General features: G+C 42.4%; 1 protein-coding gene across 33 annotated transcripts in view; it reads left to right on the top strand.

Moving 5' to 3' along the window:
* Positions 1-27,352, top strand: part of LOC127613869 (receptor-type tyrosine-protein phosphatase delta-like) — a 159,954-nt gene that overhangs the window by 32,703 nt on the left and 99,899 nt on the right. For all 33 annotated transcript variants that reach the window (XM_052085147.1, XM_052085130.1, XM_052085152.1 and 30 more), the window contains exons 3-5: positions 1,477-1,502; positions 17,283-17,358; positions 20,294-20,339. The gene's annotated coding sequence lies outside the window, so the exon portion shown is untranslated. The remainder of the gene's footprint in view (positions 1-1,476; positions 1,503-17,282; positions 17,359-20,293; positions 20,340-27,352) is intronic.

The raw sequence follows: 27,352 nt of genomic DNA, 5'->3' as shown, positions 1-27,352 counted from the left end.
ACTGGGAACTATTTTGCAAGCTTGTCCCTTCTCAATGGCAAAAAAAACATCAAATATTTTTGATATAACAGTCTGTCGTAAGTTGAGTTCTCGTACTGGTATCGGTCGTAAAAAAAAGTATCCCACATCCTAGTACATAATGTTTTGGTCAATTTAAGAGAGGTGTTGCAATAAGAATTACAGCACTGTACCGCATTGTTATTTTAACGCCTGGCATGAGAAAACAAAGAAGGAGGACAACGCACAGTGCACCAGCACTATCGCCCCACTTTCAGCCTTGCTCTGCTGCGGTTTTAGGGGGATAAATATTGTACATGTTCCAGGGATTTAGCAAACGAAGGCTATTTTTTTCTCCGCAGTGTTTGTGTGTGTTTATTTGTTTAAATTCTGCAAGTTCTCCCATGGTCTCAAGTAATCTTTCGGAGCAGCCTCTATTATGATTATTTCATGACATCGCTATCAAATGCTTTTCATTGGTGCAGCTTTGTACTGCTTCTGTCTGCATCTGCATCATTCCCGGTTAAAATGTTCAACTTGCAAGCAGTGCTTTGGTGAAGTAAGGGGTTTCCCTCTCAGTTAGAGAACTCTTAAGATCTGGTGAGGCTGGATGAGGTTTGTTTGTCTTCTGGCATTTTCTGTATGATTTTAACTTTTTCAACAGATAATAACAATATCAGAAGCTACTGTTGAAAAAGTTAGAGAGACAGAGAGATGTGTCTATGCAGCGTGTTTGTCATTCGCCCCTTGCGCCACGAGGCGTTCCGATACTTTACGTAAAATGTGATTCACCCAAAAAAAGAGTTCACCGGTCCGGCGATCGCTCACTCTGCTGATGTTTGCCTTGGACATTTTCGAAGGATTATTAAAAAGCCAACAAAAGCAAACGCCCTGGGTTCTTGACAAAACGGCAGACAAAAACCACTTATGAGAGAGAACATGAACTAAAGAGGGCAAAAACGACGAGGACGCAGTGCAGTGAAATGACAATTTTTTGAAATCATTTTTATTCTTTATTCTTTGTTTTACACAACTCTCAATTATTGTGCAATAATCTATTTATAACATTACATCATCTGTTAAATATTTTGATGCATTTTTATTCTTTAGAAAACATTTATGTCTGAATTTTTGGGAGAGGGGCGGGGCTTGGAACAGATTAGGGCATGTACATGGAAAACACGTTTCTACTTACAAAATTTTCTAGTTTAGAAACTTCTTCCAGAACCAATTATTGTCATAAGTAGAGGTACCACTACATGTGTGTGTATGTATATGTGTGTGTGTTTGTGTGTATATATATATATATATTTCTCCTTGTTCTTAGCCTCCTTGTGCTTTTGCAATTAAATCTACCAGCCACATATTTAAAATCAGCTTCAATGTTTTTTGTATCCATGCTGACATGTCTATTAAAACATATTTTCTCCCCCCCCCCCCCCCCCCGCCCACTGTCTCTTTCCTTTTCTCTCTTCACAGTTTGACGTATAGAAGTGCTTCTTCAGGTAAGAGAGAGTCTCATTATTTCCTGACTTATTTTGGCTCTGCTCTGATAGCCAAAACACAGCACGCCATGTCCTTTGACAAAGCAATCTCCATTGGCAAATGATGTTGAAGCTCACTACACATTGTGCTCACATTAAAGGAGGGATACGAAATGCTCAAGTTGTCTTCGCAAACGCACATACCCTGAGCAGACACAAACCAGGTGATTTGAACTAACAGAAGAACAGATCAGAATTTTTACCATTTTTATGAATGCCAAAATTAGCAATGTTTTGTGGTATAGTACATTTCAGGTCAGATATGGGAAATTGTGGGGAGAAAATGGGTTTAGTGTCTCTTTTTGTAGTGATTAATTCCCCAACAAGGATCCCTGTGGAGCTAAGCAAACGATATATAGTGGTACCTTGACGTACAAGCTTGGATTGGCTTTTATTGTCATTACACGTTCGTGCAAAGACAATTTCACGAACATGGGATGCAGTGCAAAGGGCCTGTCGGTACTCGCTATGTACAGCGCCCCGAGATCTTAGCTGAGAAAGTGAAACACTCGGGAAGGAGAGGGGGGAAAAAAACATGCTCGAACGACCCTCTTCTGAGGATAATTTAAGTCTAGGAAAAGAAAAGACCCAGCATGTAAAAAAGTATATGACAGTTACAACAAATCACAAGACATGACATGTAATGAGGCGGCGGATGGATTGGATGCGGCCCGACCGGCGAGCTGCCAGTCCATTTCAGCGCTCAGCAGATCAGTTCTCGTCGCGGGGAAAAACCAGGAACAATGAAGGCGGTGATGACAAGGGTGTGTATGCACGTGTGATTGTCTGGTTGTGTGTGCGTGTCAGGCCACAGCTGCTGGCTTATCAGTCTATGGCCGAGAAGGAGGGGGTGATGGTAGGGCACTAGCTTCCATGCGTACGTTCTTCCACGGGAAAGGTCGAGATAGCAGATGTTTTGGGAACGGCTGCCAACAATTCCAGACAGCCTTGAGTCCGTGGCCTATGTCTCTTCAATGCCGATCAGCCAAATCCGCGATTTCTTTTCCTGAGCGCGGATCCCAATTTCTCCAAGTTGTTGTCCATCTTGCAATGACGCTCCAAACCGCATCCATTTTGCGGTTGAGCTCAGTCACCGCTTGAGTCTGAGTATTGGACATCCGCGCCGTGCCATCCAAAAAGACCGGCAGCTTCTTCACATCCAATAAAGTTGCTCCCGTCGGTTGAATTTTTCGATAGATCAGGAAACTGCTAACACCAAACAGCAGCATACCTGCTATCAGAAGGCCGATAATGTAGATGTCTTCCACATCCAGACAGGAGCAGAGCAAAAAAGTGTCCACCTTCGTCGAGAGCCAAGCAGGAAAATAAGAAAAGCTTAGTTCTTTTCGTGACCAAGTTCGTAACTCAGTTTACTCGTCTGTGAGATGAATATTCCTCATTGATATTCATTGAAAACCCAATCATCTCTTCCAATCCAAGCTAGTTTTTGTTACGTGTGTTAATAAGGAGGGGGGGGGGGGGGGAGCACTCTGTCATATTGAAACCCTAACTGTAATTATATCTTCTTTTTGGTCGTTGGTAATGTAACTCCAAGATAAATTGCTCAAAAATAATTTCTACTTGAATACAATATGCAGAAACTTTATTTGTGTCCCTTTTAGGGGCGCAGCCTAGAGAGTTGCATCAGGAACATGGGCAGTGTGAGTGTCTGGGCATGAGTTTAGTCCTTCTGTAGATGTAAAAAAATATATATACATTTTTTATTTTTGACGGTGTACCGTTTATAAATGGCTTGAAGGGCTGTGCTTTTTTTTCCACTTAACTGAATTGGTCGCAAATATGAAGTTTGCGCTCCACTCAAATTTTTCCTCACAACACAAAGAAAAAACTAATCGACCAAGGGACCGCTTCTAACTCAGGTGGGCTCAGTCAGAAATCGAGGTAACCACTGCAGTTTGCTATGCGGCCTCCCCTACTGTTGCAAGCTAAAGTCAACGAAGCCACTATGCAAAAACCCAGTCTCCAGTAGGAAACAAGTACCCAGTTCCAAACAAAACTAATGCACTGATGTTAGCTCAAGGCTAATGCTAAAACAACATACAAGGTGTCCTGGGTAATCCAATAAACATTAAAAGCCCAGTAAATTGGATCATCTGAGGTACCATGGCAATCGCTGAGATATTTTTTCCTTATTGCCACCCAGTGTATCATCAAAGTGAATTTGAAGCTGTTGCTTTAAGGTTGCATTACATTTCATATTTCTGCTTTAATGAGGCCATAATTCGCATTTCTGTTCTCGAAAAGGAGGCAGCCGCATGCTTTTCTGGCTGCGTAGATTCTCCTATCCACTTCACTGGCTGACGACTTTTAACTGCAAATGAATTAATACGCCGTTTAGCATCTTAGTAGGAAAAAAATAGTTTCTGAAGACATAATTGACAAATTTTACACTAATTGAATTATCACATTGAGAATGTGAGGTTAAGGGCTGTGTTACTGCATTGTACAATTCATACAAAAACAATAATCCACAGTGCTTCCTAACTGAGTGTCAGAAACTATTAGTCATAACCACCTCCAACTTTTACTGAGCACATCCGCTGTTATTATTTATTTGCGGATCAGGGCTTGCAGCGTGAGTGTATCTCAAACTTATTACTCTTGGGCGGAGATGATGTGTTGTAATAGTCGACTTGGATACCATACTTGAAGTTGAGAAGAAATATGCCTTGTACTAGGAACAAAAGAAAGCTCTGGGAAGATTTCTTTTTTTTTTCCAAGGTATGTGCTCGTTGGGATCTTCTTGTTATTTATGGTCAATATGCTAAAACACTTTTCATGCAAAGACTTTTCGCAACCATCCCTTCTCCAATTCTCACCCTGACTACTCGGTGCTTGCACCATCACTGCCATTGCATGTTAATTTATTGATATGCTGCGTTATGTAAAAATACAGACAAAGAATAATCAGCATCAACGGCATGCATGAAAATATTACATAAACAACTAAATTCAGAAGCTCAATGATTCAATAAAAACAAGCCACTGTTCTTTGTGGCTCATCAATCCTAGCCGTACTACGACGCTAGCACAAACTGACGTGACTTAACACGTAAGCAAGATATGCGCCTCACACCAACTGTTGGTCATCAAACTCATGTTTTGGCAGTCCCAGATCATAATCAAGGTCGGGCGATCCAGGTAAACGGCAAGGTAGGGTAAAATAAGACTATCCTGGCTACATGAAGAAAGAAGAGCTGTGTACAAAGTGCATACTGCTAACAAAAGAGTGTGAAAAGCAAATGAAAAAGCAAAATCAATGACTTGAACATAACCACACTAAGATTACAAAAATTGGCACCAAAGTAGTACTGTATTTTCCGCACTATAAGGCACACTTATAAAAGCATTCAATTTTCTCAAAAGCCGACAGTGCGCCTTATAATCCAATTTGCCTTATATCTGGATCAATATTCTGATTTCTTTGTAGTAGTATTTTGAATGTTCTGTAAAGCACTTTTTTCAAGCTGCAGCGGTCGTGAAAGCGCAACATAATTAAAGCTGCTTTGTATCAACCATCTAGTGGATGCATAATACAACCACAGCCACTATTGTAGCTTCTATTCTATGCGCCCTATCGATGAAAACGGTTTGAAAATAGTCCATTCATTGAAGGTGTGCCTTATAATCCAAAGCACCTTATACTGCGGAAAATACGGTACTTTTATTTATTTTTTGGCTAGCATGAGTTGAAATCAGGGTCTGACAAAATGAAACCGCGAATGTCACAGTACTGCACATTTTGCTGCATCTTTCCGGATAACGTCCTGTTTATTTGTAATCTGTTGCTTACAAACAATCACCTCTATATATTGAACAGCTCATCCACATTGTACGTTTGGCTGCTATTTGATGAAAGAGAGTTGTTAGTGAGAAATTGGTAAGTGTAAGCTCGTTCTGTGTTGTTGTTGTTTGGATGTGAGTGGAGAGGACGAAAGCAATGGCATAAATCAGTTTAGCTCTAATAGTTAAATATTTTACATTCTGGTATTGAAAAAAACTGTGAAACCGTTCTTAAACGTCTAAATGAGACTGCCAAGTGAAACGGTGTTAGTGTACCCCTTGGTGTTTGATTTGCTTTGGTGCTCAAGGTTATTTTGAAGTGTGTGTGTGCGTGTGTGTGTGTGTGTGTGTGTGTGTGTGTGTGCGTGCGCGTGCGTGTGTGCGTGCATGTGTGTGTGTTATAGCTCAGCCTCCCTCCTGTAGTGTGTGTCTGGTCACCACTATTTGGAGTGGGCTCAGTTGGAGTTATGAGTCGAACCTCATTAGCGGCTAAGCTTTGGCTAGTGCTTGTCCACTAAACGCACTTGAGGGCACAAAGGCGCTTGTTTCTCTTGCGTTGGCCCATCTGTCACATTGGCCCCAATTTGAGACTTTTTCATGTGTATGCATTCATCTCTGTAAGCAGAGGTAGAAAATAAATCAGTAAAATAACGAACCCCCCAAGTGTTGGTTAGCTCTTTTCGTTGTATGCTGTTTCTGATATAATAAATTAGACTGAAGCGTCCTCTTCACATCATTGTATTCTTCTCTTCTTGTGGTCATGTTCTTTTCGAAGGTGGTCCTCACAAAAACATAAAGATAAAGCAATATCCAATTTGGTCAGAGTTAATCATTTGACGCTCTTGTGGGCCTTCACAGTGTGACCTCATGGGCCTTCACCTAAGGGGGGTAAGAAATAATAAAATTAATCAAATTAAATGATAAACATAACACATAAAAAGAAGCAGGGAACTTTCAGGAGGATTTTCTGAAAAGAAAATTGCAAGAGCAAGATGTATAATTGTGTTTTTCGGATTTGTGTATGTCGAGGCGTTTTACACGTGTTGGTGAAAGCCTCAGGCTATATTTAATTGTATAGAAAATTACATCTGGACTTGGAACAATGCCGTCCGCACAACCCGACGCACAATGTCATTGAATGTGTTCAACAGTTCTTAACAAACCAACTTGTGCTATGGTTTATGATCGTGACAAAAGCCCTTTACAGTCGCCGTTTTAATAGCTCGGCTCAGCAGGAGAAAGGTTAATTAACACATCCTACCGCACTCACACACACTCGGTAGGAAGCGCACAAGTCGATCAAAGACGCTGCTCTGTTTCGGTGTGTGTGTATGTGTGTCGTATAAAGATGCAATCTAGCATCTGTTTGTCCTCGTTTCCTTCATCACTTGGCTGAGGCCGTGCTTGCCGTCACTTTGTCGACATTCACTCAATTCAATGCGAGCGCCTATCGTGACAGGAAAATGTCGAAATTCCCCTCGGATCATATTTCTTACACTTTGATAGCATGTGCGAATTGGGCACGTCTCAAAAAGTGGAGCACATTTGGAGAAGAAATGACAACCGAGCGGACAGAGGTGTGAAGTGGGCGTGATTCAGTGAATGATTGCTGTTTTGTTGCCTTGTAGCCAAACACGCGCGTACACGCAAACCGCGCACACAATGCTCGCACACACACAAACACACACATTGGCATGTCCAATCTTGAACCTTTCTCACGGCCTTTTTATTCTTTCTGCTTTTATCTTATTTGTCTTTCCCTCTCCTCGCTCATTCCATCGCTGGTCTAGACGTCTGCAGCAGCAGGTGCTGAAATTGGGAAGGGTGAGAAAAATGGGGTGAGTCAGAACAGGAGGAGGGAAAAGGTGGCAAGGGAGGAAAGGAGCCGAGAGCAAAAGGAAGTCTGAGAGAGAGACACACAGAGAGATTAATAGATCAAGCGGTGAGGCATATGATGAAAGTTTAGAGAAGAACGGAGAGAGAAAGAGGAGAGGAAAGGGTGTGAGGTCAAGCTATAAGCTTGGAGTGGAGAGAAAGCGGGAAATGGACGTGAGAGGCTGTTTTAAACCAAGGGGAGAAATCCCGTTCGGCAGGTGGGGAGAACACAGGATGAGATGGGAGGGAAAAAAGTGTGAAATGAGGAACGGGAGAAAGCAGGAGGAATAGTCTGAGGTAAATGTCTGGGCTAAGAATCAGTGGATTTGTGGATAGTTTGAAGGATGATTTTTTTTATGGGATAAGGTAAGGCACTGAAGGCTTGGGACGATAAAGCCATAGTGTGTGTGTATATGTGTGTGTGTGTGTGTTCTCACTGCAGGGCGTTTTTCACCGGTGGAATGACACAGAGAGAAAACACACACACACACACACGCACGCACGCACGCACACACACACTCACACACTAGAATATGCTCCACGCGTGCAGCACAGTAGACGACTGGTTAGCCTATCCACCTCTTATACAAGAAGTCAAGGGGTTCGTGTGTGGAGTTTTCATGTTCTCCCCTTGCCTGTGTGGGTTTTCTTTGCGTACTCCGGGCTCCTCCCAAATTCCAAAACCATGCTTGGTAGGTTGATTGAACACTCTAAATTGTCCCTAGGTGTAAATGTGAGTATGAATGTTTGTTCAGTGTGTAACTTGCCTACCGCCCAAAGTCAGATGTCAGTATCTTATATATATATATATATATATATATATATATATATTGCGCGTCGTCCCGCACGCGGTCTGTCCTTCCGTCTGTCCCTTTTCAAAACGTACCTACTTCACCGCGCCGCTGCGCGCCGCCACTGCGCGCCGCCACTGCGCGCCGCCACTGCGCGCCGCCACTGCGCGCCGCCACTGCGCACCGCCACTGCGCCGCTCAGGCAGTGGCTCACTACGATCGCGCGGGCATCTTAGCGAAAAAAATGTTGTCTACCCACAAGCATTGCAATAAAATTGTTAGTTATTTAGTAGAGCTAAACATCTCTTTATTTTCGCGATAAGCAATGAAGATGAACAAAAAGCTGAACCAAGCAACAACACTTTTGTGGGCCGAAGGCCCACCTTACCAGCCTTCCGCAGGAACTAGCAGATGAGCCGCCCGGAGGGCGGCGAACCAGCTAGTACTGTATATTTTCGGTTCTCGACCAATTCGGTTTTTTATGCCTCGGATGACGAACAAATTTCGATTCTCAAACAAACTGAGCGCACTTGAAATGCATCACTTGACTCCTCTCGTTCCTCGTGTCGCTTTCCATTGTGAGCAGACGTGTACAATAAACATTTATTTTTTAAAAGACCGTGGTTTCGGTTTTTGAAACTGAATTGTTTTCGAACAGCCTTCTGGAACGAATTAGGGAAGAAATGTTGTATTATTATTATTATTAAATTTTGAATTATGTGTATATATATTTTAAAAAATCCTCATCTCACCCCTCGGGTGGTGTCCGTCCCTCATTCAGCTCAGGTCCTCTACCAGAGGCCAGGAAGCTTGAGGGTTCTGCGCAGTATCCATGCTGTTCCCAGCACTGCACATTTCTGGACTGAGATGTCCGATGTTGTTCCCGGGATCTGTTGCAACCACTCATCTAGTTTGGGGTCACTGCCCCGAGTGCTCCGACCACCACAGGCGCGACTGTCACCCTTACCTTCCAGGCTCTCTCCAGCTCCTCTCTGAGCCCTTGGTATTTCTCGAGTTTCTCGTGTTCCTTCTTTCTGATGTTTCCATCACTTGGGACCGCTACATGCACTACCACGGCTTTCCTCTGCCCTTTTTCTATGATCACGATATCTGGTTGGTTCGCCATTACCATCTTGTCGGTCTGGATCTGGAAGTCCCACAGGATCTTCGCTCTGTCATTCTCCACCACCTTCGGAGGTGTTTCCCATTTTGACCTTGGGGTTTCCAGTTCATACTCCGCACAGATGTTTCCAGAGGAGCCAAACATCAGCTCCTGGTTGAGAGAAGAGTCGCACAAGACTGCAGGTCCCGACGTACCAACCTGTGTACAGCCTGGATTGATTACAAGAAAGCCTATGACTCGATGCCACATACATGGATCACTGAATGCTTGGAGTTGTATAAGGTGAACAGGACCCTAAGAGCCTTCGTTGCAAACTCGATGAGGATGTGGAAAACCACACTTGAAGCCAATGGCAAGCCACTTACCCAAGTGTCCATCAAATGTGGCATATACCAAGGTGATGCACACTCCCCACTGCTGTTCTGCATAGGACTGAACCCCCTAAGCCAAGTAATCACCAAGACAGGCTATGGATACCGCCTCAGAAATGGAGCTACGATCAGCCACCTCCTCTACATGGATGACATAAAGCTGTATGCTAAGAGCGAAAGGGACATAGACTCCCTGATCCACACGACCAGGATCTACAGCAGCGACATCGGGATGTCATTCGGGCTTGAGAAATGTAGTCGGATGGTGACTAATAGAGGAAAGGTAGTCCGCACTGAAGGGGTCTCACTCCCTGAAGGAACAATAGCAGACATTGAGGACAGCTACAAGTACCTCGGAATACCACAAGCCAATGGCAACCTCGAACTGGCCACAAGGAAAGCGGCTACGGCCAAATACCTCCAGCGAGTGAGGCAAGTCCTAAGAAGCCAGCTCAATGGCAAGAATAAGACCCGGGCAATAAACAGCTATGCCCTGCCAGTGATCAGATACCCTGCAGGAATAATAAGGTGGCCAAACGAAGAGATTCAGACCACGGACGTTAGGACCCGAAAGCTCCTAACCATGCATGGAGGGTTCCATCCCAAATCCAGCGCCGTGAGACTGTACGCAAGCCGAAAGGAAGGAGGCCAAGGACTAGTGAGTGTGAGAGCCACTGTCCAGGATGAAACATCCAAGCTCCATGAATACATCAAGGAGACGGCTCCAACGGATGACGTACTCAGAGAATGTCTCAGACAATGGGGAACAGTAGATGAGGCGCTGGAAGAGGGACCATCATGGGAGAACAAGCCCCTACACGGGATGTACCACCGGACCATAACTGAAGTGGCCGATCTCAAGAAGTCCTATCAGTGGCTAGAGAGGGCTTGCCTGAAGGACATCACAGAGGCACTCATCCTGGCTGCTCAGGAGCAGGCCCTGAGCACCAGAGCCATTGAGGCCCAGATATACCACACCAGACAAGACCCAAGGTGTAGGTTGTGCACAGAGGCACCTGAGACGATCCAACACATAACTGCAGGGTGTAAGATGCTGGCAGGGAAAGCCTACATGGAACGCCATAACCAGGTGGCTGGCATAGTCTACCGAAACATCTGTGCGGAGTATGGACTGGAAACCCCAAGGTCAAAATGGGAAACACCTCCGATGGTGGTGGAGAATGACAGAGCGAAGATGCTGTGGGACTTCGAGATCCAGACTGACGTGATGGTAATGGCGAACCAACCAGATATCGTGATCATAGATAAAGGGCAGAGGAAAGCCGTTGTAGTGGATGTAGCGGTCCCAAATGATGGAAACATCAGAAAGAAGGAACACGAGAAACTCGAGAAATACCAAGGGCTCAGAGAGGACCTGGAGAGAGCCTGGAAGGTAAAGGTGACAGTCGTGCCTGTGGTGGTCGGAGCACTCGGGGCAGTGACCCCCAAACTAGATGAGTGGTTGCAACAGATCCCGGGAACAACATCGGAAATCTCAGTCCAGAAATGTGCAGTGCTGGGAACAGCAAGGATACTGCGCAGAACCCTCAAGCTTCCTGGCCTCTGGTAGAGAACCCGAGCTGAATGAGGGACGGACACCACCTGAGGGGTGAGATGAGGATTTTTTTTTTTAATATATATATATGGAAGAGAGAAATAATAAATATTATAAATAATAATAATAATAATAAATTTAATCCTTCAAACTACCCACAAATCCATTGATTCTTAGCCCAGACACTTTGAGTCAGTACTCTGTTGCTTGATGTTGTTTTTTCAGTGTTTGAGAAGAATCCTTCTTGCAGTTTAAGATGACGACATTGTGACTTTTTTTTCTAATTCTTACCTCAGAAGTTTGAGTAAATGTGTCAGAATTCCTGTGCTTCGTGCCCTAATGCCTTTTCAAATTCACAGCGACCACATAGTCTCGTAGCATATTTTGCACTTTGGTCGGGTGCCTTTTGGCAGAAGCATGAATGTAAATGTTTTCATCTCTCCGTTTTTGAATTGCTGCTTTTAACTGTCCACTTTTCCTTCAGCTGCAAACTTGGAATGCATGCACCATTTGCGTATTATATACTCATGGCTCCGACACCTGGAAATATGTCAACAAAATGTGCAGTTTGTACACTGCTCCTAAACAAAAAAGTCAAAACTTTCACTTGCCGCAGGATACCCAGGAACAGCTCTGTAAATGCCAACGGCATGGAGACGAGTCGCGCTACACGCTGATGCAACCAAAACAAATACAACACATGGTTTTTGTAGTACTGACCTTCTGCAGGTGGCCCAAATAGATGCTTGCCCTACACCAGGGGTGTCCAAACTTTTTGCCAAGGGGGCCAGATTTTATGTGGTAAAATGTCGGGGGGCCGACCTTGGCTGACATTCTTTACATTGAACAACAATACTGTTCAACAAATTTGAGTAAGCCAGTCTGTTTCACATTTCCATTTTTATTTTAATTTCAACAATCTTAAGAATTTCTTTTGGTTCATTTGAAACAGGAATTTGAAATATGACATGTCAGTCAATATAAACACGGAGTGATGTCTTGTTAACTCGTGAGTGATGCCCTCTAGTGTCTAAATGCTATTACTCATTTAGTGAATGCTATTACTCATTTAGCCACTAGAGGGAAGCAGTACTCTATGAAACATCACTCACCAGTCTATGAGACCTCAGTCAATGCAACACGTGTTCCATTGCACCCAAACTGCGGGCCAGACGGCACTGATTTTATGACAGGGGCCGAGGGCCGGATGAAATTCGACCGCGGGCCGGATTTGGCCCGCGGGCCGGACTTTGGACATGCCTGCCCTACACGATCTGCAGCTGAGGCAATGTACTATCTTGCACTGAATAAAAAAAAAAAAAAAAACGAAAAAACACTCACACATTCCATTCGTGTCCAAAATATGCTGAACTCCATCCAGGTACTCCCACTTGTTCCCCTTCAAATAAAAGTCATACTTCCAGTCAACCCCGCATACTCTCTGCAGTTGATTAAATTTGGAAAGTGAAATGAATCCCCCAATATTGGCACCATGAAATGATTTGAGTTAAAGAGTAGAAGGACATCGACGGTGATGTCATCAACTCAATCTAATTTTTCGGCCTTTTGAAATGAAAGTTCATTTGTGCTGTTGTAATTTCCACTGTGACATTTCCTGCCGCCAATGCAGACTGACCCCCGTCAGACTCCTCACCCACTCGAATCCAAGTAATCCAAAGAGCTAATGGTTTGGCGAAATTGAATAGAAGAAGCTTGACCAGTCATTTTTCCCTGTTTTGATTACGTTTATGTATATTCTCAACCGGTGACAAATTTAGGGCAGCCGCATCAATGTTAGGAGAGGAAGAAGAGAGAGGAGAAACAGAAAATGGGTCACTTTGGCGCAGGGTCTGTGAGGCTTCATTAGGAAATCCTTTTCAGTCATTCTGGGGCTTCTTCTAATTCTGCTTAATATTCCTGCACGGCTGGAATTCCAATCACAGTCTTACATTTGTAACTTCGTCTAAAGTAAAGAAAAATAAGAAGGTGTTCGTCCTTTGTGTCATGGGGATCTCACACAATAAAACCTGCATGACATTTTTGCCACTTTTTTTTTTTGGTGCTAATTCCGCTGAAATTAATCCTCACCTGCCATGGTGCTAATAATGCCGGGTGTTTCTTATTTAACTGAAAACTTCAGAATTGCCGAACAGTGAAAGAACAGTGAAGCTGGTAGAATTCGCGCAAAAGAAGTACATTTACCAGAACTGTAATTTTGCCACATAGCAACTGTATCAATGTCAAATCACTGGCCCTTTCCTACCCCTTATACTTAATTTGCACGTCCTCATTGGCACTCTCGATCTCCTTTAGTCGGTGCAATTCCATTAAACGTGTTCATTATTCTTGCACCGTGTCTGGATTTGGAGACACTTTCTTTAATGTCCCTGGCTAGCTCGCTCTTTCCTTTCTTTGGCCTCGAGCACAGCATTGTGGAATACGTCTTGAAAAGTAGGACAAAGCTGAGTCATTTGTTGCCATCTACCAAATGACGATTCACAATTGTCACCATCTATTTACAATTCCCCCCCCCCCACCCTCCAAGCACGTCTGCTCTGTCATCATTATTTAATTCGAATTCACGAATATGTAATCATTTTGCAAAAACATGACATGGCTTCACAAAAGATCTTTGCGCACCTCATGTTATGTATCCAAACTCCACATAGGAAGTCCGCAGCCCAGATTCAAACCGTGGACCTCTGTACTGTGAGGGGGACGTGCTAACCGCTCGAGCACTGTCATTGTTTTTCTGTATGTGCCTTCTAATTGTGCAAGTTGTCCATTTGTCCAAAAAGGAACAGTTCCTTCCTCCTATAGTGCTGCCAAAAATAAATTTTAAAAATTCCAAAAAGTCCTTGCTTGAAAAGACAGCACATCTGCTGCCCTGCTTACCCACTTTCCTTGATGTTGAGGCCAGTTGACAGATCCCTAAGAAGAATGTTTCACACATGCTGAGTGACTGAAGATTCGCTGATTTGACCTGCTTGGGGTTACACATCAAAACAGTTTTTCTGGGACATTGCTTTGCATGAATCGTTTGGTTCATGGAATGAACTTAACTCAAACTTATTTGGGGGGTTTTCTTTGTTGCTTCAGTGAAAGTTTTCATGAGGGATTTCCTGCGAGATTCCCTTTGGGGAATCAAAGCCCGAAAAACCGTAAAGCAATCGCAATGTATAATTATTTTGCACAACATTTTTAAGAGGAATTTAAGTATTAATTCTTCCCCGTTATGTTGTTTTGTAGTCTATGAACTTGGGAAGTAGGCGATCAGAAGTCACCATGGCAATGACCATGATGCTGTTCTTAGTATAATATAACAAGCGGGCGGCCCGAGACCAAGATTATTTTCAAGCAGTTATTAATTTTCAGGTCAGCTCAGAGCATATTTCTGGTTTCAAGTATTTCACTTCATATCACGGCTAAATCCAGCAATTCAAAGGTTCTTTTGATGGGAATTGGGCAGGATGAGAAAGGGCTTAAATGACTCCATATTATTGCTTTAAACTGTTTTTAAGGTTCCCACCGTGAGAGAAAATGGAAACTACAAAACCACAACTTAATGCACAGGTCATGTAAAGTATGAATTCCTGCTTGGACGCAAATTTCCCAAATGATCTGGTTTCTCCTCTTCTGGATAAGGCTGCTGATGTCTTAATTACTTCTGGTTGGCCCAGGACAGGTGATTAACAAGGTGATTTCCCACATGGGGACAAGTGAAAGCCCAGAGGAAAAAAAAAAAGAAAAAGAAAACTTTATCTGTTCAGTGGTTCTGGTTGTCATTGAAGTTGTTTGAACTGGGAGAACAAATGTCTTGCAGGAATTCATGTCCATTATCCATTTTGTGTTCATATTGCATTTAATTGAAAGATGTTTGTTGTTTTTTTCTCTTTCTTCTTTCTACATACATTCTTGCTGCTGGAGGCTGTAAATTTCCCCAGTGTGGGACGAATAAAGGATATCTTATCTTATGTCAAGTAAAGTTTGTCTCCACCATTACAAAAAAGAAAGAAATAAAATAGTGTACAGGAGGCAATCTGGTGGGCCGGTATTCGAGTGGTTCGCGCGTTAACCTCACAGTGCAGAGGTGCAGGGTTCAATTCCAGCTCCGGCCTTCCTTTGTGGAGTTTGCACGTTCTCCTGGGCTTGCGTGGACTTTCTCCGGGTACTACGGTTTCATCCCACATTTCAAAAATATGCATGGAAGGTTGATTGAACACTCTAAATCAGGGGTGTCAAACTCAGGTCCTGGAGGGCCGCTGCCCTGCATGTTTTCCAAGTTTCCCTGTTGCAACACACCTGATTCAAATGAACAGGTTCAATGTCAGGCTTCTGCAGCACTTGTTGATGATCTGATCATTTGAATCAGGTGTGTTGCAAAAGGCAGACTTGGAAAACATGCAGGACAACGGCCCTGCAGGTCCGCAGTTTGACACCTGTGCTCTAAATTGTCTCTAGGTGTGAGTGCGAGCGTGGATGGTTGTTCGTCTCTGTGTGCCCCGCGATTGGCTGGCAACTCTCGATCCAGGCTGTGGCCTTTCTGTGTGGAGTTTCCATATTCTCCCCATCCTTGCGCTTGTTTTCTCCGGATGCTACGTCCCACTTTCCAAAAGCATGCGTGTGAGTTTGAAGAATCTAACTGTCAGCTGGTCGAGGCTTCAGCTCGCCCGCAACCCTAATGAGGAGAGGTGGTATTGAAAATAGATGAATATTTTACCGAACAGCCAGCTTTGAGTTAAAATGTCAATTTCTGGTTCAATGGTTACCATCACATGTTCCATGACTGACACTGGTAAACCTTTGAGGCACACACACACACACACACACACACACACACACACACACACACACACACACACACACACACACACACGTAGGAACGTCTTCTTTAGATTTTCACTCACCTGAATTGTCACACAATTTGTGAAGGTGTTGACCCACATTTTCCCATAAAATGTTTGGTTGACTGTGCCATTTTTGGCAAAATTTAACTTAAATTTTAAGGTCAAATAAGTGGGTCATTAAAAGTAAACTTAATACAACTCTTTGATGGTACCGGTGTGTTTGAATGTCCTTTTTTTTTTTTTTTTTTGCACATATCACATGAACGTGTCATAATTTTTGACATTTTGACCCAATACTAATGTGTTTTCAGTCAGAAATGCTACGCACTGAAGCCAAGTGTTGTAGTTTTAATTCAGATGGCAGTCCCTAGTGATCGTTACATCAGGCAATAATATATGCTGCCATCATCATCTGGCCTTATTTACTAAGTCGGTCACAAAGCAGAAATGGAAGAATGGTGTAACAGCACAGCCTAGTGGTAGACGTGCGTTATGGCACCTTGCTCTAGTTGCAAATGAAACATGATTGTGCTAACTGAAGTTGCTTGGCTTTATAATGTCATGGTTGGACTTGGATTTTACTGTTACATGTCAGACAAAATGTGTTTGTGAAGGAGGAACGTTTTTTTCTGATTGTATTTTAGACAGTTTGCACATCTGCCTGAGTTCAAATCCCTTCTGGCATTCCTGTGTGGAGTTTGCAAGTTCTGTCTGTTCTTGTGTGGGTTTTCTCCAGGAGCTCCGGTTGAAAAAAGTTGACATCTTAGAATTTCAGTAGCAATGAGTGATATATATATATATATATATGCCCAACTCTTGTCCGAAGTCAGATGGGATAAGCTCCAGCAGACCATGTAACTAATAAGGACAAGCAGTATAAACTATGAACTATGAACTGCACACGGTGACTGCTTACGTTACACGCACTTGCGCATCAGTATTCACATGTGTGTCCTAATGCAACCCGTTTGATCTGTCAGAATGTGTGCTGATCATACAGAGGTGCTGCATGCTTTTCCCACACTGACTTTCTCGGCCACACGCACACAAATGGACAGCCCATTTGGCTTGCGAGAAGAAGCTAGCCTTTTAAAAGCCTTAAAAGCCCCCCAGTGTGGGAGCTGAAGCAGGGCTGCCCGTTTGACCCGTGTGCTTTTAGAACTTGGCTGTAGCAGTTGAACTCAGGATGCACGTCGGTTACTACGATCCAAACGCTGTGGCATAAACACACACACATCCATTGTGAGCACCAGAGGGAACTCGGCACCAAAGCCCGAGTTGATTTTAAGAGGGTTGAATTTTGAAAGGCAAAGACTCTCTTTCCTAATCTCCTCATCCCTTTCCCACACCTTCCCACCCTCCCTCTGTGTTGCAGGAGAATTCTGGGGAGATTTCTGACTCTTTCAATCCTTAAAGATGAAGCAGCACCGGGGACCCGTTCATTGAGGCGGGTAAGCGCTCACTGCTTCGATGACCTCCAAATGCAAAAAACGTTTTCACATGAAGCCTTGAAAGATTGTTGGATGCAGTTTGCTCATAGTCTATTTTTTTTGTTTTGTTTATGAATTGTAGAGAGTTTTTGCATTGTATAGAGAAGATTTGGTCCATGAGAAAGTTGAACGGGGCACACACATACTGATTTTTAACGTCTTAACCAATTTTTAAAGTGTGAAAGACCTTACATATTTACTGTCTGTTTAGTAAATGACATAACGCAGCACACCACACATAATCGGATATCTCCGCCGACAAGGGCGAGTATCCTCCCACAAACCGGATGTCTATTCGTAGTACCAAGACTGACCTGTGAGAGGTAGCAAGGCACCACAGGGAAGGCTTCCAGAAAATCTCAAGCAGAAAGAATCGTGGTGGAAGAGAAAATAGAGGGCTTCCTGTTAGCATATCTGGTCATTACATTGCGACTAAGAACTCTATAGCAGCGTTCGGAATCTCCCTGTCCACGAACATCGTGGTGTCTGCTAGCCATAGGCTTGTTCTGAAAATATTTGTATATAATGTGCGTATTATAACGTAAAATATACTGTGATTTTCTAGGAATGTTGTAAAATTGTTCATTTAAATTTCCCCAGTGTGGGACGAATAAAGGATATCTTATCTTATCTTATCTTATTTAGAAACGTAAGCACGGGTTTCCTACCTTGTGAAATCATTGTTGATCCATCATCGACATGATCACTTAGATTGGAATTGGGCAATTTAAATGTTGCAGGGGTCACAATTTTTCATCACAGCGACTGGGAGGCCAACTAGGACCACACACTTCCGAAACAAATGTATGTGACAAAATTATATTTTCAATTTGGACAAAATATGCACATATCTGAAAAATACATGCTCTTAGTATATTCCATTTTTGCGAATACATTTTCTAATGTAAAAGATCCACAATCCCAACCCAACACCAAACGGTTTGAAGCAAACAACAAACTAACCACATTTTTTTTACAGTGCAAAGGAATCTCTTGCATCAAAAAGAATCAGAGATTAAGTGCAAGAACTAATTTTCAAAATGTTTTGAGAAAAATCAAGCCACTCAGAACTGTGATATTATTGAATGTTTGTCGTGCATATCATTAAAAATTTGCAAAAAAAGTGATTAGGCACACTCACATTAGTAATACAGTATAGGGCCGTATAAGACCCAGTGTCAGCACATCTAAGACTTGCCTGCCATCCAGTGGCGATTGGTGATATCACAACTCAAAACTACAGTCAACCTCTGCATTTTTCCTTTTGTCTATATTTTGCCACAAAATATGATGCCATTGATCTAGTTGATGATGATGAAATGATGATGGTGATGATGATGAAGTAATGACATAACATCAATTTGTCTCCAGCAACAGCTGCTTCGTAATTGACTATCACTCTCGTTCACATCCCTTTCATCATGAATACTTACTGACTGGTTGCGATTGGCAGGCGACCAATTCAGTGTGCACCCCGCCTCTAGACCAAAGCACACACGCGACCCTGGTGAGAATAACCGGTAAAGAGAAGAGTTCGACGGATTTGCGATTGCCAGTCCCATCTCTTCTCCGGATTATGGGGGAAGAATCAGACTGAAAACATCCCACACCAGTTCAAAATCATCTTTTGGGAACATTCATTCAAATCGTGGAAATGCTTAAATACAGCCTTATTGCTAGTACGTGTGTGTAGCCTGCCTATGTGACTCCAGAGTTACCGAAATATGAAAATTTAACCAACATCCGCTACAGAGTGGACAGACTTGCAAACGAAGCAGACAAGACAGAGTGGCGATCCTCGTCTCTTTTTAAAAGGCCGCCTCTTATACATTATTGACGATGTAGCTCTCAAACGCATCGCCGAGCTTTTCCTCTCATGTCGACTTTTGCATGGCGTCACCGTTCTAAATATACAGCATGTGTTCATCCCTTTCTACCCTGTTAAAAGATGCAGCAGAGACTGTGTGTGCACGACTCTCTAGTGCCATTTTCTTCCTCCTTTGTCTGAGCCTGAAAACTTGCAAATTAAAAAAAAGCAGTTTTCATCTCATTCTCTGTAAGGGGCCCTCTGTGGGATTTCCAAAAATAATGCACACAGGAGGAATTCACATGTTATTAACAGGATAGCTTTGGATGGTTCATAAATTACTTTGAAAAAAGATAAAAGAAGGAAAGTAACTCCGATTTAACTCTGAAGTCAGCTTGGTCACAGTTGGTGTCATATTCAACTTTGTCTCTAGGTGGCAGAGCAGCAACATACCCAGCGGGTTTTTCAAACATGAAGCCTAAATGATCCGTTTTTACTGTGTCACTCAGTGTTTGTTTGTTTGTTTGTTTTACTCATCAAGCAGGCACATGAATGAAGAGTCCCTCTGTATCATTACTTTCACATTGGCAACAAACACTGATGATTGTGTCTATAGTATTTGAACATATATAAAAATGTTTTTGTCAGCTTCCAACAATATTTGCTTCAGTCACGACATTATTTTTTTCCCTCGTAATTTTTGTACCAACTGAAAATTAATTCAAAACCAATTCATGATACATTAAAAAAGATGCTTCGGTTAAAGTGTAAAAAACACATCTTAAGAACCGCATGCAAAAAAATATTGTTATTCGTTGCAGTATCATTAGGAGGAAAAACCACGGTCCTAATTTGGGTCTCGAGCTGGGAAAGTTTGTGGAACCTGAATGTTGAGGAATTGATTGGCCCAATTTGGCAACCGGGGCATCTGCAAGCCTCACTTCATTTGTCTTCATCAAACAGACAAGCTTATCAAGCAAATGACTCTTCTTGGATGACAAGAGAAACTATTTGTTCATCAGATGAAGCTTTCTGTTGATTGATCAAGTTTGCAGAACGTTTATACTCTTCTCTTGTCTGGTATTTCAGCTCCCACTTCAAAACTGCCCTGCTCAGTGATGAACCATGACTAAAGGTAATGTGAAAAATTGTAAATATATGCGTGCTGATTACATGTGGGACGGTATGCTTCCAGGTAGACACTATAAGTGTTGGAGGTGTGCCTTTTGCTGTTGATTTTATTACTTGTGCCGTAAATTGCTGCCAGGCTCAGTGTGTCAGGTTTCTATAGTAACAGTGCACATTAGTGCTGGGCCTGAGTGGGATATGAGGGGTGCACAGGGTGAGGCGAGGGGGTGGAATTGGAAATTAAGTGCCTCCAGCCGATGAGTGCATGTGTGTGGGTGTGTGTGTGCGTGTGAGCGCATTGGTGCTTGTGTATAAACAGTATACGTCAAGGTGTCATCTTGTAAAGGGTGTGACGGGGGTAGGAAATTTCACACACACACACACACACATACATACACACATATACTTATGTTGTGTCTGCAAAGGAGCGTAGGTTGTGAATAACCTGCATTTGTGTCTCACCGACCAACAAGAAACATCGCGAGTGGGTTGCGTTTGGTGTCACTTCCTTTGGCACATCAGTGGAGATGTTTTGACACACAATACGTTGAAGATGAGAAATTTTATGTCAAGTTAGGCCGTATTTTTGGCAGTGGTAGTCATGGCAGTTATTGCCAACGTGTTGTCCGGATATGAGGACTTTGTCGTTGTTTGATGAAGACTGTGAAGACTTTCGGGGGGAGCAATAGAGACAGGTAGATTTAAAAACAAAAAACAAAAAATACAGCCAACCAACTGCTCTCAGAATGAAGAAACAGCGCTTCCATATTTCGTTACTTCAGCTTTTAATAACTATTTCACCTTAGCGGCTTTGTGCTCCACTGGGAACTGGTTTTGGTTACGTGATTAATTATTTTGCAGGACTACACACAAACTATCGACCCAATCTTGTGTCTGGAAGTTACAGGCTGCGACGGTAGGACATTGCCCTTGAGTCTTGTTTATTTTTCTGTGAATAACACAGAACACTTGGCACAGGTTTGTAACTATATTAACTAGATATCTCTGAATGAATTCCAATGAAAGAATGGTTTTGTTTGTTTCCATTCGGCAGAGTGGTGATTGTACAAAGATGAAAGGCGTCTACTGCCCCCTTGTGGCTCGCTTTTGTATTTTAGCATCAAAATTGTATCAAACCTGTGTGACCTTAAACCAGTCTATTATCTCTGACTCAAGCAGAGGTCAACATCATGATGGTCAGCGGAAGCATTTTTCCGGAATCACAATTGAAGAATTTTACGAATCCAAGTGCTACAGAAAACGTTATGTAACACAGCAGCTGCAGTGAAACGCTCTCAGACTGCCACTAGAAAAAGAAACACCACTGAATCATTTGCCGGTTAACTTGAAGCTGCAGTGAGAATGATCCTTTTTAATATCATTAGACAAGGATTTAAATTCATTCAGCCTGGAACATCAAGATTATGTTCTGGCAACAGTGTGTGTAAGGCGGAAACACCACTCTCTTTTGTTCCTGTGCTTCTCTGAAGCTCATTGCTGTGCACCAATGTCACACTGTTTGCACACGAGTTCAGCTAAATGAAGGCAATGTTGAAATCATTTCAGTGCTATTTGAATAGTGCTGAAGTTATCTTGGGGCATTTTTTTTATTGCTTCCTCTTTTTATTAATACACAGTGCTGAGGGAAAAGATGCTGGAGCGCTCTCTTGCTATGACATTTTGCCATTTCTATCCCAGAATGTGGCATTATCATGGCCAGCGTTTGTGATTTATGTGAAGATTTGGGTGGCCACGACAAGTTGTTGCCAAGGCATAAATATGTGATATGTTTTGGTGTTTGTTGTGCACATGATGTTTGCACATGTTGCAGAAATAGCAAATCAGAACAATGAAAGCACTTAACGTGTCACAGACTATTCTGCAAACTGCACATGAGGATTTGTTTGATGCCTTGATCGTATATTTTCTTGTAGATTTTTATTGTTGATAGAGTGTTTGCCTCTTTTTTTGTTGTTGTTAAACATATTTTTAGTAATAATTCAAAAATACATATTTAAAAAATGGTTAGCTTCTTTCGCGAACAGAAAAAAATTTATTTGCTAAAGAAGCGATCGTTTTTCAGCGTTGTATTTGTTTTAGAAAAATACAGATAATTTTCGCAATTTGGAGAATAGGATTTTTGGTCATTTTGTTTTTATGATTTTCAAATATGCATGGGAAATCTATATATATATATATATAATGTATTTTTTTTACAGTATTTACATACACATTTACAATACATAGTATTTTTTTATAGAATATGTTTCTTTAAACAATGCAGAATTAATTAATAACGTAAATTTTAATCAACTGAAGAATACATATCATTGCTACTATTGTGGAAGTAGGACAATAAAACAAGTAATTTTCTTGAAAATGTCACAGTTGAGCAAAAATGGTCATTTGACATATGCCAAAAATGATGTCATATTTTCACGAATATATAATTTAGACTTTCCAGACTGCCACTGACGATGTGCGGACAAAATCGTGACATTTGATTGCTCAGGTTGATGCCAAGCGATGCGGTCGAGAAAAGATGAATGATTTATTCAGATGTCAGAACTGGAAGACGTGCTTTTAAATCTTTAATTTCTTAAACACTCAGGTTAAAACAACAACAACAACAACAACAACAACCTGCCATGACTTTGGGACTAAGGGGATAAATCGGCCTGACATGAACCTTTAGATGACATTCTAAAGAAGCCTTGAGTCTTTTCAGCATACGCCTAGCCAAGCATCCACACACAAGTCGCTTTGTCTCCTGTGTTTGCACAATGCGCAGCCTGCACCTTGCAAGACGTGGCTTCACCCGGCGATTACACCTCGACGATTCTTCAAAAGAGAATTTAACTTCGGCCAATCTGGCTTCATCTGGCCATGTGGAGCGGGACCTGGGTCCTGTGGAGCCTTGGCCAGATATGACGAAGAACAAAGAGTAGGCAGATTAGTGGGCACGAGGAAGAGGTCGGCGCCTGACAGGCCGTCTCTTGGCAGCTCCTCCCAAATCTCTCCACTCTCCCTAATGAAGTCTGAGGCAGACATTATCCCCCTCGTGTCTGTTTGACTTTCTCTTTGCCGAGCTCTGTCCGCCTCCCTTCTTGTGAGGTGAGCATGTGGGCGAGAGGAGAGGAAGAGTGTGTGTCTTATCGCTTCATTAGCCCGCAGATTTCTGGGTCACTAGTAGCCTTGTTCCCACTGTCTCACATGCTGTAATTACCCTCACATGAGTCACACCACATAATGAGGATGGCCCCGGACCCGCTCAATGGGTGCCCACACAAACACAAACACATAAATGTTAGTTTTAGCATGCCGAGCAATTCTAATGAGATTATGTCATTTGAGTGTTTTGCGCACAATTAATCATCAACCACATGACTTCACGTTTCCTCCGAATCAATTATATTTTTCAAGGGCTAGACCCCTTAGTTTCTTCCGAAATCTACATAATTCCATCCTAATACTTATGTGTGCTAGCATGTCTCCAGCTCTCAAAGCAGCACTCATAAATGCATGCTTGGATGAGTTTGTCGTGAAAGAACATCGTAGCCTCGACCCCAACCCAACTAAACATCTCGAGATCGTGAGAACAGACGCTGTGAGTCCACTTTTTATCCGGCTTGTGCTGTATTGTTTCACTGCGTGCAGACGGCGGAATGACATTGCTTGCCAGGTTTTTACAGGTGTTTCTGTGCTAGTTCCTGTCAAAATAGTCCCAATACTTCACTTTTAAAATGACCAAAGTGAAGTTTGACTTAGGCTGTCCCATTAGAGAGAACATAAATCTGCGCTTGGCCATAAAAAAGAAGCCATGGGACAAATTCTATCTTGTCATCCATTCTCTGGGTGATAAATGCTTTCTCACAGGGGTGCTTAAAAACAGCTTCTCTTTTGTTTTCCTCATATCTCTTCTCTCAAAACCTTTCAATTTGTACTGGAGATATTCTACTGACTGACCAGTTAATGGAAATACTGACAACTCAGTGCAAAGAGTCTCTGTTCAGAATATTGTGTTGGGGGAGAAATCTATGGTATTACTTATGTACATGTAGCGGGCAAGTCGTGGGAAAGAGGCCCTCCAAAAGCTTAAATACGCGCGCGCGCGCGCACACACACACACACACACACACACACACACACACACACACACACAGACGCAACAGCAATAGATTAGGGTGAGGATTACGGAAGCATACTATAGCTGCAAATCAGGCCGAGACAGATCACTGTCATCCTTCATAAACATAAAGACTGGAGCAGTATTAAGAATGTACAGTAAGTCAAGATGGATTTGGATGTCTTGATGGTTTACTCAAACTTAAAATGAGGCAAGCAAAAAAAAAATTTAAAAAGCTAAATATGTGTTTTTTTTAAATTACAGTACTCTAATAATATATTCATCATGTGCATTTACCAGTTTTAATGTAAATGAGTACTGTATATAAATCCACACTGTACTTCAGTTTTTGTTTGCATGTTTACACCGATGGATTGTAGTAGAGTAGTTCATTTAAGGTTGAAGAGATTTGTCACGTAATTATTTCTCATATACCACTCTGTGATCCAACCGATCTGATCTTTTGACATACATGTTCGCATATTGTTTTGTGTGTTTTGTTATTCTAAAGTGTCCTTGGGTGTCTTGAAAGGCGCTTATAAATAAAATGTATTATTATTATTATTGCTAAAACAAATACGACTTCAAACGTGAACGGTATGCGTCTGTGATGTGACACGCATGCGCACAAAGCATGACATCGAGTGACACACACACACACACCCATAATGACGTCACATGGCACATTTGTTGCGGCTCAATTCAGAATGACAGAGGAGCGAGGCGGGGGGAGGTAGAAATATTTGGGGGAAATAAGATGGCGCTGCTTCATCTCCTGAATTTAATGGAGACGTCTACTAAAGATGTCATGTCAGTGCTGCGTGTAATAAATGTCTGGATGAATTTCTACTCTCACCACAAATATCCAGTTGATGCTCCATGTTTCAGGTGGGATTAAATATAAAATTCAAGAACGTTTGTAAATTCTCTACCCGGCACTCTTCCCCGTCCGCGCAGACTGCATAATTGGCTATTGGTGACATATAGGTTGAATGTGTGCAGATAAGCATTCGTACTGCAGATGCATCTGATTTAAGGGCCCTGGGCAAAAAAAAAGCAGGGGATATGCATGTACATTTTAAAGAAGACGATAATAATAGACAGACATTGGACAAGAAGTTACGTCAGAATCAAATTTTTCCCTGAAATAAAGCGCTCTGAATGGATTGCTTAATCATGTTAGGTGTTTTAGTTGTTTTAATTAGATCTCTGCTGAAATGGGGGGCGGGGGTAGGTCAGCCTTGTTGTGGTTTGTTGTCATGGACTTGTGTTGTTATTCACAATGCGCTGCTTTCAATCAGGCTGACATTTTGCCTTTGTGTGCTCTTGGCCACCATCGTGCTTTCTAGAGACTTTGATATGATGTTTAAAAATCCAGCCGCATAGCACTCAGTCATATCCTGCTCATCCATGATGGAACACTAGTCATTCTCTGACTGAGTTGCTCAGTCTGTGGTGAGCTCTGCTTTGACTTGGCTGCGTCTCGCATGTCTCGGGCCACCAGACATCTGTCATCAGCACGCAACTCACTGGAGGTCTGCGGCTCCCTATGAGGCTGTCCTTTCTAACACTGTCAAATACAATCAGCCTCTTCGTGTCCTTAATTTCTTTTTTTCAATTCACTCTATATGTTTCTTCCTGGCCTCCACCATCTCATTGACATATCCCCTCCCCTTCTTTCAGCACATTGTAATACATAACCATCAATTTGCCAATCACGCCCACGATGACACCCATGTATACGGGTACACACACACACATACATACACGCATACAGACCACAAGAGATGTCGTGGTGTATAATAACACATAATTGGCTATTGTGGGTTGGCAAAGGAAACCAATTACAGTGACAACCGCTTTGTGGGGACCTCTGTGAATGTGTCTGCACGCATGCAAAGTAGACAGCTTTGAAAAACTGGCCAATCCAAAGTGCGCAACTCTTGTCTGTTTACATCCTTTTCATGGTTACACCTAGGTCAAAATAAGCTATTCAACTGCTTTATAAGCATTCAAGGGGAGGTTTGTGTCTTGCAGTGTGACAAAATGCAGCCATGCACTTCCTCACTAATGTGGTCGCTGATCAGCTTGTCACTCGTCAGCCATTTGGAGGGAGTCAGCAGCCCTGGTTAATGGGCTGTCATCTTGCCAGGGAACCCGATGACTCCAATTGCTCCAAACTCCCAACATAATGTTGTTCTTTCGGGGGGGCAGGGAATGCGGGGGTTCACATAAAACACCAACCACACAGCCGGAATTTAGTATGATTTCAGAGGAAAAAAATACCGTAGGACCTTTAATGTCAAACATAATTATCATTTTTAGTCCTTTTTAGCTCGTGCAATTTGTTTTGGTTTTGGAAACTATGTTTGCCCTAGAAAATTCATCAAAGCGATGTTTTGAGTAGCATGTAAACCAGAATTGAAAGAATAGACATTCAAAAAGAAAGGAGTAACTGTTAAAAGTGGAGTTTGTGGTGTAAAAACTACTAGCAAGATGTGCATATAGCCTCTCTTCACTAATCCCTCTTCTACCTCGAGTCTCTGACCAAAGCCACGCCCCTTACTAACCTTTATGAATGTGATTGTCAAACATGATCTTTCATAATGGCATGCCGTTATGAAAATGCATAGTCAAGTCAAGTCAAGTCAAGTCAACAGTATTTATAGAGCACTTTCAAACAGCCATCACTGCATACAAAGTGCTGTACATGTAGCGATTTAACATATACAATAAACAGTAAGACGAATCAGTAATAAGTAATAAGTAATAAGGCGGTAGAAAGCACCAAGCAGTAAAACCAATAGCAATCTAAGTCATGCTGAGTCAAACGCCAAAGAATACAAGTGAGTTTTGAGGAGGGATTTAAAGATGGGCAGCGAGTCGTGACAAAG

This window comes from Hippocampus zosterae, chromosome 13 (genome assembly GCF_025434085.1).
Source record: "Hippocampus zosterae strain Florida chromosome 13, ASM2543408v3, whole genome shotgun sequence".
Classification (NCBI taxonomy): domain Eukaryota; kingdom Metazoa; phylum Chordata; class Actinopteri; order Syngnathiformes; family Syngnathidae; genus Hippocampus; species Hippocampus zosterae.
Note: the sequence above shows the minus strand (reverse complement) of the source record. Positions and strands in the feature narration are given on the sequence as shown.